Source organism: Eumetopias jubatus, unplaced genomic scaffold (genome assembly GCF_037043125.1).
Source record: "Eumetopias jubatus isolate StellerSeaLion01/CBP00866 unplaced genomic scaffold, mEumJub1_p1.0 scaffold_15, whole genome shotgun sequence".
In the NCBI taxonomy this organism is placed as follows: Eukaryota; Metazoa; Chordata; class Mammalia; order Carnivora; family Otariidae; genus Eumetopias; species Eumetopias jubatus.
The window spans coordinates 58,336,110-58,349,661 of record NW_028274821.1 but is presented as its reverse complement, the minus strand read 5'-3'; the positions used below and the strand labels follow the sequence as shown (position 1 = coordinate 58,349,661).

Genomic DNA, 13,552 nt, shown 5'->3' with positions numbered 1-13,552 from the left:
CTGAAACTAATACATTGTATGTTAACTAAATTGAATTTAAATTTTTAAAAAAAGGAAAAAAAGTTCATGTGACCTAGCCTGGTGGGGTTGGGCCTAGGGGTAGAGAGGAGAGTGTGTGTGTTAGAGATTTTGCTGAGACTATGGATCCAGACGATTCTTTTCCTTTTTTCTTTTTAAAAAGATTTTATTTATTTATTTGAGAGAAAAAGTGAGCACAAGCGGGAGGGTGGAGAGAGGCAGAGGGAGAGGAAGAAGCAGACTCCCCACTGAGCAGGAAGCCACAGTGCATGGCTCCATCCCAGGATCCCGGGATCAAGACCTGAGCCAAAGGTAGACACTTAACTGACTGAACCACCCAGGCGACCCAAACGATCCAGAGGATTCTTGAAGAGGCTGAGTCTATAGTCTCCAGACCTGTCCACATGCCTCAAGAGCACAGCTGTGCTCTATGGTGAGGTGGGAAAGCAAGTCCCCCACTTAGAGCAAAAGGAACAGGCATACCACACCAAGAGGGAGAATGTAAAACTGACACACAGCCCTTCACAACAGACTTTCTTCATGATCAATTATTTCCAAGGCTACAGGGTTTTCCTCAGAAAACTTTCATGGTATGTTTTTCAAAATTTTTGACTGTGACTCATAGTAAGAAATACTGTTTATGATGTGACCTTGTATATACATAGTTACAAACATGTGTCCATAGATCTAGAACTGAACCAAAAGTTTTGTGAGCCAGTCCTCTTTTACTACCTGATATTTTCTACTCTATTTCATTAAAACAATCTTGATAGTGACTCTCTCAAATGATTTCATGACTTCCCAATGGGTCTGGACCTGAATTTGAAAAATATAGCCTTAGGATACTTTTATATTTATTATTAGAGAACTACATTTTTTGTGTTTTGATTTAAGAATGGTTACTGCTAAAGGACAGCATTGTGGAGTATAAGGTAAGCTTTCCCCTTGACTGCTGTGGTGCAAGAACAGAGGTCTCAAGCTTGTCCTGAGTCTGTGGTCCTAAAACTGATGGTCACCGGAGGAGAGGTGGGTGGGGGCATGGGTGACATAGGTGATGGGGATTAAGGAGTGAACTTGTTGTGATGAGCACTGGGTGATGTATGGAATTGTTGAATCACTATATTGTACACCTGAACTAATAGAACACTGTATGTTAACTATACTGGAATTAAAATGAAAAAAAAGGGGGGGCTATGATTCTAGCAGAGATGGACAGCTACTAATACACCTTTGACTGAAGAAGACCCTACTCTATATGAGAGACTGATCCTCTTGGACCTGTGCACAAATGTAAAAGAATATTTCTTCATTTGTTTACAATGTTAAGAAGGTGGAAGTAATGTCAATAGGAGAATTATTAAATAACCTGTAAAATAGTCATACCAAAAATAGAGAAAAAAACTGATTTAATCCAGTAGGAACACAAAGATCAGAGCAACGAATGATTCTCATTGGCTGGATCCTGGAGCAGGTGGGGGAATATATATCTGAATTCCAGGAGGAGAGGACACATAGTGGATTGAAAAAGCATAATATATATTTATATCTGTAAAGCAAATATTAAAAATCATCACTTTTTATTTTTGGTAACATAGACTACAAAACAGCAGAGATTGACAGTGTCCTCTTGGTTGCTGGGGAGACACAAAAGTACTAGCTCTCTAAATAGTTGGGGAAAGCCCCCTCCCAGAAGTTGTATTATAAATTTTGGGGAGTAGTTATAAGACATTTAAGTTTATCAGCAAGAAAGTATGGGTTGAAAAAAAGTTGTGAAATGCTTATTTGGAGACCTAGAATAACCATATGAAATTCACTTTTTCAAGAATGATTCATTGAAGGAAAATCAATGGTATACATTTGGTTCTTACTGGCTTTTTCAGATATTGAGTTCTCAACAAAGGCCAAAGAGGGAGGATACTCTGTAGGTGAACTGAGTCATTAATAGTGTATCAGTAAATTAACCACAGGCATCTCCCAGTACATTGTAGTCCAGCTACAACCCATTATTCTCTGTAAGGATAACAAGAATCACTATTAAGCTATCTGAATTGTTAATGATGTTACTGCAGTGGTTTGGGGAGTTGATCTTTAAAGGTATTTTAATGAAGACTGAAGATGACATCCACCAGCAAAACAAACAAACATAAAAACAAATTAAAAACCACTTTCCATTCCTGACCACAGGATCCTGGAGTACTGCTACTGCTTTTACCTGAGATGGTTCAGGTTTCTAGGCCATTTTATGCTAATAAGGGCAGAAAATGTAGAGCAGAACCATTGAAAAGAAACCATCAAAATCCAAACAAGACCCCAAGTCATTGTGAATTGACATAGCTTTGATTTTGAGAGTAAACTGTGAGGACACAACAGCAGTGGGCTTCAAAGAATGAGGTGGAAACCCTTAGTGCTTAATGGAGAGGATCAAACCTGTATACAAGACACCTTGATTAAAAGCAAGTGTGCTGAAATATCCATGATGTGCACCTGGGTGTTTGAGAAATTAACAAAATGGGCTCTAATTTCTAGAGAAACAAGTGGTAGTGATTAGTGACAGGTAAAAAACAAATGCCTGGTGAGAAAAACCTGGCTTTTCCTGTGCTGGAAGAAGTCCTGGGAAGAAGAGTGAGTTAAAAGGAAATCAAGTTGTAAAGATGCCACAAATGATAGTTAATGATTACTTCTTTGGCTGGTGGGTGGAACTGGGTTTTCTGCCTCCCTAGAAAGGATGAAAGAAAGATAAAAAGACATTGTCTCAAGAATGATGTGACTGCCAGAGAATTTGTGGTATTTAAGGAAGGCTTGGAAAAAACCTCAGGAGGGCAGGAGCAGGTGGTGGTGAATTACAGAGGGACAAGGAAGTAGAATAGGGCTGTGTAGCTATATGATCTGGAGAAAATGAAAACAGATGACAAAAACAAAATCTTTCTTTGGGTAAGAGAAATCTGTCTAAATGTATTTGTCAGGCAGTAAGACATATGTGGGCAGCTTGGAATGTGTGTGTGCAAGATACACCAATTCTTTGCAGAGCACATGCTTAGAACACAGTGAGAATATTTATAAGGGCAGAGTGGTGGAAGTAAGAGGAGGAAGGGTTGCTCCATAGTAGGAGCTAGTGGAAGAATAAGGAAGGAGAAGACAGCTAGGGAACCTCTTCCAAAACTCTCTAAAGATTTGTACCTAGGGCCACCTGGCTGGCTCTGTTGGAGCATATGACTCTTGATCTCAGGGTTGTGAGTTCAAGCTGCATTTTGGTTATACAGAGTACTTAAAAAAAAAAAAAAGATTTGTAACTGTGAGAGGCCTGGGGAGCAGCCCTGCTAATAGGCAGGAGTCTCCTCATTTGGGGCATGCTAAATGTAAAGTACATTTACTATACTTGCTTTTATCTGATTCTTTTAAAGAAATTTATTAATTTTGCATTCTGAAATTTACTGAATTCATTTATCAGTTCTAATAGATTTTTGGTGGAATTTTAGGGTTTTCTATATATAGTAACATGTCATCTGCAAATAGTGAAAGTTTTACTTCTTTACCAATCTGGATGCCTTTTATTTATTTATTTATTTATAAAGATTTTACCCATTTATTTGTCAGGGGGAGAGAGAGAGAGAGAGCGCGAGAGCGTGAGCCCACAAGCAGGGGGGAGTGGCAGGCAGAGGGAGAAGCAGGCTCCTGCTTGAGCAGGGAGCCCCATGTGGGACTCGATCCCAGGACTCCAGGATCATGACCTGAGCTGAAGGCAGATGCTTAATCGACTGAACCACCCCAGCATCCTGCCTTTTATTTCTTTCATCTGATTCTTCATATAGGACTGGCAGCTGTTTGAAAAAGGCTCAAAAACATCTAAGGGGCGCCTGAGTGGCTCAGTCGTTAAGTGTCTGCCTTTGGCTGGGGTCATGATCCTGGGGTCCTGGGATCGAGCACTGCATCGGGCTCCCTGCTCAGGGGGAAGCCTGCTTCTCCCTCTCCCCTTCTTCCTGCTTGTGTTCCCTCTCTTGCTGCCTCTCTTTCAAATGAATAAATAAAATCTTAAAAAAAAACACCCCAAAACCCCCAAACATCTAAAAGTGATTGCTTGGAGGTTATGAGGCTTTCCTAGGTGGGAACAAGGCAAAGAAAACCTATGAGTGGAAGGACAAGGGAAAAAACCAGAGTGGGTTGAGCAGGTAGAAAAAGGAATCTCAGGTTTTCAGTGATATTAAGAAGGAGAAAAAGTTAGATGGTTCCCACTGTCTTCCACAGAGCATGGGTTCTATAAATCTTTGTTGAATGAATGTTACAGAGATGACTGGACAACATAAAAAGTTTGAGATCATGGTGTCAGTACCCTTTCTTTTCCTCAAAGTTGGCCAGAGGGACTAATCAAACTAAATCTTCAGAGCTCAGGTCTAAAAACCAGAGTCACCAGCTCATCTCATCACATCCACTCTACTTCTCCAGAGGTGGACCCTGAATGGTCGTTCAGGGCTAGCAGGGATGAGAACAGGTAACCATACAGTAGTTACAGGTGATTTCTTTGACCACAGGGGAGAGCTGCAAAATTTTGGAATTTAGCTAGTTTGTACAAACACAGTAAGAGATAATATTACCGCGGTCAGTGGTCCCCAGCATTTATGCTGCATCCTGTGGCACTGTGGCCCGGCTCACAGGAAGAATACTGCTCTAAGGGCAGGTGTAGGAAGCTTGAAAATGTATTTCCTCCCTCCTGGGTTTGGGCTGGAGAAATTCAGCATGAGCAGCATCTGCACATGAGGGTGAAAAATTTCAAAGTAGCTGACAACTGGTTCCAGGAAGCATGTGCCAAAAAGAGAGCTTCGGGGAAAAGTACGTACTTAACATAGAAGGTAACTAGCCACAAGGGTATGGAAAACCAGCAGAACTAGAGTCTAAGAAATGCAAAATGCATAGCACAGACTCTAAGCTCACTGTGGACATCAACATCAATCTCAAGATTTAAACAAAAGCCATCAAAAAGAGTTTTGGTTTAGGAATGCAGTGTCTCACAACATTGTTCTGGGAGCCCTGTTCATAGTCAGCCATTGTGTGGCCTAAAAGTAGCTTACAGCTTTTAGTTGTCATGTCTGCAGAGCCTGAAAGGGTCTACCTAGTACCTCCGTGTCTTCCTCCATTCACCCTATTTATCCAACACAGCAGCATTGGCTTCAGTTAGTCCAGGGAGACAGTCACTCCCAACTGCACAGGGCTCTTTTGGGGTTTCCAAGCCGCAGAAGCTCTAAACACTGAATTAAACTGTCTTCCTGAACTCTGCTCAAGAGAATAAGACATGATGGAGATCCTGTTTTTAATATTTACTGAAAGTCAACAAAGCTCTAATATACATGAGAACAAAATTATGGCATGATCTTTAGCCTCTGGGGGCTTAGGATGAGTCTTCATGAAAAGCTACAGTGCTGGCTTCCCACCGAAGCAGAGCAACAGTTAAGAAATAGCACACTATCAGTGATTGGGTGGTGTGACTGCACTTAGCAAGCAGAGCTTTTCAGCAAGATGGAGAGGCACTCCCTGTTCTCCGCTGTGGGCCCCTGAAGCAGAGATTCAACCCCATTTATTTTTTATTTATTTAAAAAAATTTAAAGATTTTATTTATTTATTTGACAGAGAGAGACACATGAGAGAGGGAACACAAGCAGGGGGAGTGGGAGAGGGAGAAGCAGGCTTCCCGTGGGGCAGGGAGCCTGATGCGGGGCTCGATCCCAGGACCCTGGGATCATGACCTGAGCTGAAGGCAGACGCTTAACAACTGAGCCATCCAGGCGCTCCTCAACCCCATTTAATAAACTTATTACACCTTAATTATCTTTGTTTATTGATTCTATGAATATTTGCTGAGTGCAGCCTACTATGTGTCAGGCACAAATCAAGCACTTAATAACTGTTGGTAGAATGAACAAATGGAATCTCACTCAGCCTGTGAGAATGCAGTGTATATGCATGTGTAGGGGGCATGAGTGTAGGATTTTTAAAAAAAGGTGTTGCTTGAGCTAAATTTTGAAATATGAGTGGGAGTTACCCGAGTGGCTAAGGAAAAAAAAAAAAAGCATTCCAGGAAGAGGTAAAAGCACATGCCAAGGCATGTACTGCTATATGGGGACTCCATCATAGCTCAGATGGTATGAAGCCAGCCGGTTGCTGGATAGAAATAGACAAGGAAAACTGCCTTCATGTTATGAATCAGCCCAAAAAACTGGTTTGAGACAGTATGCTTAAAATATTTGTTTAGAAGGGAATATGTATTTGGATTTCAGGAGGTTAAAAAAAAAAGAACCAGAGAACTGAATTTTCTGAGGCCAGGTAATAGGATAGCCCTGATTAAGTACCAGGGCTGACCAGTGAGCACATTGCTTGGCCTTTGGACCCAACAAGAAACTCCTCTCCATAGCCTAAGAGCTGGTAGGTGGTGACTGTAGTGAATCACTGGGGCTTTCCCTCTGGGAGACCCATAAACTTGATTAAGAGACTCCAAAAAGAAAAAAAAAATAGAGAAAGTGATCCAGGCAGCCCACACACTGTTGTTTTAGTGAGAAGACCCCAGTAAGGTGAAACATTCCTCACAAATAGAAATCATGTATGTAAAAGGGCTTTAAGTACAACATGTTATCCAAATATAAGGTACTGTCATTATTATCATAAGAAGATAAGAGTGTGGCCAGTTCATTCAAAGCAAATGGGCAAAAGTAATTTTGGCAGGGCAATGGCAGGGGGATTAAAAGTGGATCTGCCAGAGGGGGCACAGAACAGCAGCTGTATTTCAGTGATGACTGGGAAAAGGCATACTTACTCTACACTGACTCCTATAGATACTCTGTAAAACTGTAATTTCCCCTTACTTTTCTCTATAGTAAATGATTAGAGAAATCCCGACTGGTTCTATGTGAACTCCTCAAGGGCAAACAACTGTTGTATTTATCTAGCATAATGCCTGGCAAGTAGGTAGCACTTAGTATCTATGAGTCTCTGAGGGGATTGCTAGGAGGGGAGGAAGTTTGGAGAGGGATGTTGTAATGGAAAAAATAATGTCTCCAGCTACAAATTGATGGTCTTGGTTTCTTGGTCCAAAGCTGGTAAGCAATTCCTATCAGAACTTGGTCATTAAGATTGAGGGATGGAATGGATGATATTCCCATCAGAAATGAATAAATCAATTTGAGAAATGAAGATAGCAGAAATCAAGAGTACTGCTGGAGAAAAGCAGGTGGGACGAGAAGGGAATAGATTCTGTAACTAAAGAGAAAGGAAACTATTTGTATAAATATGATCCACTTAGGAACAGGTGTACTGAAAAAACAAAGGGAGTGTGGGAAATGGGCTGGAGAAAGCCCTACTATTCATGTTTGAGGAAAAGGAAGCACTGTCAAAAATATTGCAAATGTAGGAGGAAGAAAACTGTAAGAATGTGATCAGAGAAGATGTGGAAGATTAAAGGCTAAAAAATCCTTAAGTAAAACCCAGATATATCTGTGTACATGCAAGTGAAATTCTTTCCCCTTTTATTTTCCTTTGGAGAAAGCATTTTTTTGAGTAGATTAAGGCAACTATGTGACATCCTTCACATCCATTCTGGAATGATTTGACTTGTGTTGTGATTAGGGGAGAGTTAGTATTCTTAGGATTTTTGTAATCTTTATGTTTACCCAAACCTGGACATCAAGGAGACGATACTCAAGGTCCAGTATGTGGGGAGCACCTGAACCCATCTAGCAATTTTTCCAGGGACATGAGAGGGTGTGATACCAAGAGCCCTCTCTGAAAAGACCGGTGTAGAAAAAGACCCCAAGGACATATTCTGATTTGGAGCAAAGATCATATTTGCAGCTTACTCCTTCTGATTTTCTTAAAAAACTATATATGAATATAAAAAACTATAATATATTAAAAAAACCATATATATATCTCCATATCCCTATTTATTTTGGTGTGTTAAGTTGATGAAAGGGGTTTGAACTGAAAGGGGATTATAAACAACTCTGTGATGGGGAGGTGATTAGCCAATATAAACCTTTGTCAGAATTTACTCCACTGAGGGAGCTGTGCATGACGTGCCACACCCATGCTTCAGGCAGGCATTGAGTTAAATAGAAAAGCTAACAATTGGTAAATTAGGTTGTTTTGTTTTCTCACAAGCTTGATCTTTCCTAAGTAACCCCAGGAGCCCAGGGAAACCACTTCTATTATAGGAGGATGTCACTAGGTTTGGCTATGTGGAAGGATAAAAGGGGAACGGGAAAACTCAGAATGGTTCTCTGGTGAATTACATTGCTGACTTCCCTCACCACTCCATTTTTGGACAAGAAACCAGAATCTCTCCTTGGTCCCAAATTTGCAACTTGGCATTCAGGTGGAATGAAAGCATTACCACAGCCAAGCGGGTGAGATAAGGGTGCATCACTCTATCAGGTGAAGAACCCTTTGCCCTCCCCAGACAATGGACTTCCAATAAGCCTTCTTTGGTTCTGCACCTGTTCAGCCCTCCTCCTCATCATATAGAAGCACTTTTTGGAAAAACTCCTGTGTGTTATCTGTGGACCAGTGTCTGTGGTGCAGTATTCAGATGGCCACAAAGACACTGTGAATCACGCTTCCTAAAAGTGACCCTGTCTCTCCCTCTGCTCCCTCAAGGATTCTGCAAGCTGGGAGGGTGGTCTTAAAAGACCATCCTCTGAAGTGTTCCTCTTGTTTCCCAGAGCAAGTCCTATCAAAGACCACACCCAAAGGCCTCTTCCAGACCCAATTAAGTCTGGAGACACCCAGAGGCATCATTACAGTGGGGTTGCCAGTGAAGGAAGCCACACCCTGAAATCTGGGGATTCAGTGGATATCAGTTCCTGCAGCAGTCTCATCCCCAATTAAACTGTCCTCATTCACTTATTTAATCATCACATTTACTAATCGTATACAAAGCCCTATGTTTAGTATCTTAACGCAACTTAACAAATATACATTTTTGCTTCTGCCTCTCCTTGATAATTTTTTTCCCAAATAAACTTCAAAAAACAGATTTCATGATTCCAAGCTTTGTGACCTTGGACAAACTGCTAAACTTCTCTGAGTCTAAAGTGCCTAATGTTTAAAAGGGATAATTTCATAATGCTGTTTTAAGGATTATATGAGATGTTAAATATCCCTGGCATGGTACTTGGCACATGGGTGCTCAATAATCCTACATATCCTTTTTTCCTTCCTTCAAAGGACTTTCTCTTCCAGGACCTGCCAGCATCAATTATTCCACCTGATCTTAACGGCTTGCTTGTGGACAGTCAAGCCCCGGACCCCAAGTCTCCTATCTTTGCTTCAGAGGCCTCACCGGTCCTCCCTTCCCTTAATGCCCTTTGCTCTAATAGAAGTTCCTGCCTCCACAAAAATCCAGCTTGGAGACAACCTGCGCTACCACGGAGAATAAAATTTCGAATGGGGTGGGGGTTGGAAGGGACAAAGGCAGCAGTCCCGCAGGGCCCCAGCCTCTCGGCCACCTTGGAGGGACGCAATTTAGGGCACACTGAGCCCTAGAAAGGTCAAGGCCAAAGTCCTGTGGGCATATGGGGAGTTACTCCTGGCCTAGATCCCGTGGCAGGCTCCTCTCCTTCCTGTCAGAGGTTCCTTCCAGGCAGTTCTAGGGCACAGTCTAAAGTATTCCTTTATACAGGGGTCCTCTGTGGGCTCCATCTCCACCGCGCAGGCTCCCGAGGCTCCGCTATGCTCTCAAATGGTCTTCCATTGAGACACCACCAGAGACCACCCTTGCCCTCCGGTACTTATACAGACGGTCTCTCTGCGGGGACGGTGCCTCCACACTGCGCCTCCCCATGGCAGCAAATGCAGAGAGAGCCCTGGGAGTCTGCATTCACACAGGGGTCCTCCTTGGGGGCGGCTCCCCGCACCGCCTCCGGGACTCTCCCAAGGGGCAGAGGCAGGGACACTTGGGGTTTATCCCCGTACTCAAGGACTCCCTTAGGGGCGGCTCCCACACAACACCTCAGAGTCCCCAAAGGGTTGTCCGAGGCCCGCAGACCCGTCCCTTAGGGTGCCTGCCGGGTCCCCGCCGCCCCCGCCCCCGCTTACCGGGACCGTCAGGGTGCGGGACGCGGGTCCGGGACTGGCGGACTCTACACCGCGAACCCCGCGCCGCCCATGGCCGCTCGGGAGCCGGCGTGCTGGGGCCGAGCGCCGGGAGCAGGCGGCGCGGGCGGAGCAGCAGGCTGAGGCGGCAGCGGCGGCGGCGCGCGCGCCCCAAGCACACCCACCCTCCCCACCCCCCGCCCCGCGCGGCTGCGGCGCGTGCGCCCGCGCGAGACGACCTCCGCGGGCCGGTGGGCGCGCGCCCCGCCCCGCCCTCCTGCGCCTCGCGGCGCGGCCCTCTGGGCTCAGCGGGTGACCTCGCGTGGGACTGAGCCGCCGAGGGAGCGCAGGAGGGCGGCGGCCGGCTCCGACGACCTGTGGGTCCGGGAGGCAGTGGGCGCCCGGACCAGCGCCCGGCTCTGCGGGGTCTGCCGGGTCCTCTCGGCAGTCGGGCCGCCAGCGACAAGGTCAGTGCCCGCCCGGAGGAGGCGTCCCGAGAGGGGACTCCGCGGCGGCTCTCGGCTCCCGCCCGCCGAGGCGAAGCGTCCTGCCACCCGCACCTGCCTGGGGAGGTGAGAATGACTCATCCAAGCGGCCTCGGCCCGAGCCCTTCCCTCTCGCGTCAGACCCAAGTGCCCCGTCAAGGCCTCCGGGCGGACGACCCGCGCGTTAGGGCTCTCACCTTGGCCGTACCCCACTGCGGAGTGTCCAAATGAGCCGTCACAAAGTGCTCTGCTGGCCCAACTGTTCCTGTGCGCTGTTTTCTGAGGTTATTGGTCCTCCACCTCCAGCAGCAAAGCTGTACCTTGATATGACCCACTCTTTGCTGCTGCAGCCTCATCCCTCAGACTCTGAGTAGCCAGCATGTGAGGAGGCCAGCAGCCCTGAGGGCTATAACATGCATTACACCAAACTGCATCCTCTGAAGAGGGCAAGAAAAAGATCAAGTCATAAAGTACCTAACAACTAATTATAAAGAAATAATTGAAGATACGCAAATGAAATGCCAAGAACCGTTTGTAATTTCGTTTACATTTTTAACATACCTTCAAATACATATCTCAAATAAACATTTTTTGAGCATCTAGTATTTGTTACACACTGTACTAGGCGGGTAATAGGGGATTAAAAAAAAGGAAACTCATTTTATCCTTAACATCATGAAACTTGCCAATAGGGAATATAAGATCAATATAGTACTACATGTTGCTATCACTTTTTTAAAAATTCAGTTTAATTAACATATAGTGTATTCATTTCTGAGGTAGAATTTACTGATTCATCAGTTGAAGTGATGAGCACTGGGTGTTGTATGCTATTACTTCTAAACAAAGTACCAGGTACTAAAAACTAAATATATTAAGTTATGAATTTTTATACCGTTCCTTTGAGGGACTACATTTTGCTGGTGATGAAAATGAAGCGCAGGTCATGTAGCTAATATGTGGTGGAGGTGAGATTGAAATCCTTAAATTCTGACTTCAGACCCCAAGTTCCTATTTTACTGTACTGCCATTGAGAAAGAGAAGGATGCTAACACTAATCTATGGAATTTTAAAATTAGTACTTATTTCTCAGGAACCACTATCCCCCCCACCCCCCCACCCCCCACCCCCCCCACCCCGCTTGTGAAAGTAACACAAAAGAGCAGATAGCTTTCTGTTAGCAGGAAGCCCTTAACCTTCTTAAGAATTACATTGTATCAGCAGTTTCACAGATACAGTTCTCTGAACTGTTTTCAGTAAGTGTTTTATTTCCATCCTGTTTGACAGGATATATGGAAGAAAAGGCTGTAATAATATCACCGTAGAAATCTCTGGTGGTTAATTCCTTCCTTCATTCAAAAAAAAAAAAAATGTGTATTGTCCACCTATAGTATATCAGGCATTGTGCTGAGAACTAGAAGGGGTGCAAATAAGATTAAGACACAGTACTTTCCCTCAAGGAGTTGCAATCTCACAGAGGAAGCAAGCTTTGCAGAGAACCATAATGTAAAACAGAAAATGAGTTTTGCTCAATAGAGGAATGAAATGCAATGGTAATTCCAAGGAGGAGAGAGACAGAATACTTCATGAAGGGAGGAGCTTGGTTTAAGGAAAACACATAATAGTCATTTAACTTATTGTTGATACTTAAGTACTATAAACAGTATGAGAATTTTTCAAATTCCCTTATGTCTTAAAAATTACATGCAAAGTTCTTATATTCAGAAAAGACAGCTTATTACTGTAAGGATTGTTTCGGGTTTGGAGAGTTAGTAAGTGCACACTTTTTTTTTAAAGATTGATTTATTTATTTTGAGAGAGTGAGAATGAGAGAGAGAGTACATGAGAGGGGGGAGGGTTAGAGGGAGAAGCAGGCTCCTCGCCGAGCGGGGAGCCCAATGCAGGACTCGATCCCGGGACTCCAGGATCATGATCTGAGCTGAAGGCAGTCGCTTAACCGACTGAGCCACCCAGGCGCCCCACGTGCACACTTTTTGAAGATGGTTTACCTTATCTCTCCTAGTAAGGGGCACAGAATAGAATGATGGTGCACAAGATAAGATTTCAAGGTCAAAGGAATAGCAAAAGAAGTAAGGTGGTTTGCCTTTCCCTGATGATTAGTGATGTTAAACATCTTTTCATCAGTCTGTTGGCCTTCTGTGTCTTCTTTGGAAAAATGTCTATTCACGTCCTCTGCCCATTGTAAATCAGATAATTATTATTTTGGGGGTGTATTAGAAGTTCTTTATATGTTTTGGATATTAAGCCTTTCAGATATATCATTTGCAAGTATCTTCTCCCATTCAGTAGGTTGCCTTTTTATGTTGTTGATGGCTTCCTTTGCTATGCAAAAGCTTTTATTTTGGTGCAGTCCCAATAGTTTATTTTTGCTTTTGTTTCTCTTGCCTGAGAAGACATACCCATAAATATGTTGCTAAGACTAATGTCCAAGAGATTACTGCCTATGTTTTCTTTTAGGACTTTGATGGTTTCAAGTCTCACATTTAGATCTTTAATACATTTTGAGTTTGTTTTTGTGTATAGTGTAAGAAAGTGGTCCAGTTTCATGCTTTCAGAGATCACCTAATACCAGTCAAACTGACTAGTGTCCAAAAGACAAGAAATAACAAATGTTGGCAAGGATGTAGAGAAAAGGGAACCCTCATAAACTGTTGGTGGGAATGTGTATTGGTGCAACCACTGTGGAAAACAGTATGGAGGTGCCTCAAAAAACTAAAAATAGAAATACCATATGATCCAGTAATTCCATTGCTGGGTATTTACCCAAAGAAAATAAAAACACTAATTTAAAAAGGTATATATGCACCCCTATATTTATTGCAACATTATTTACAATAGCCAAGAAATGGAAGCAATCCAAGTGCCCATTGGTAGATGAATGGATAAAGAAGATATAGCATGTACACACACACACACACACACACACACACACACTAGAATATTATTCAGCCATA

At 43.5% G+C, this 13,552-nt stretch overlaps 1 pseudogene; it reads left to right on the top strand.

The window, feature by feature from the left end:
- Positions 1–4,813: 4,813 nt before the first annotated feature.
- LOC148162427 (uncharacterized) lies at positions 4,814–10,808 on the top strand (annotated as a pseudogene).
- The last annotated feature ends 2,744 nt before the right edge of the window (positions 10,809–13,552 follow it).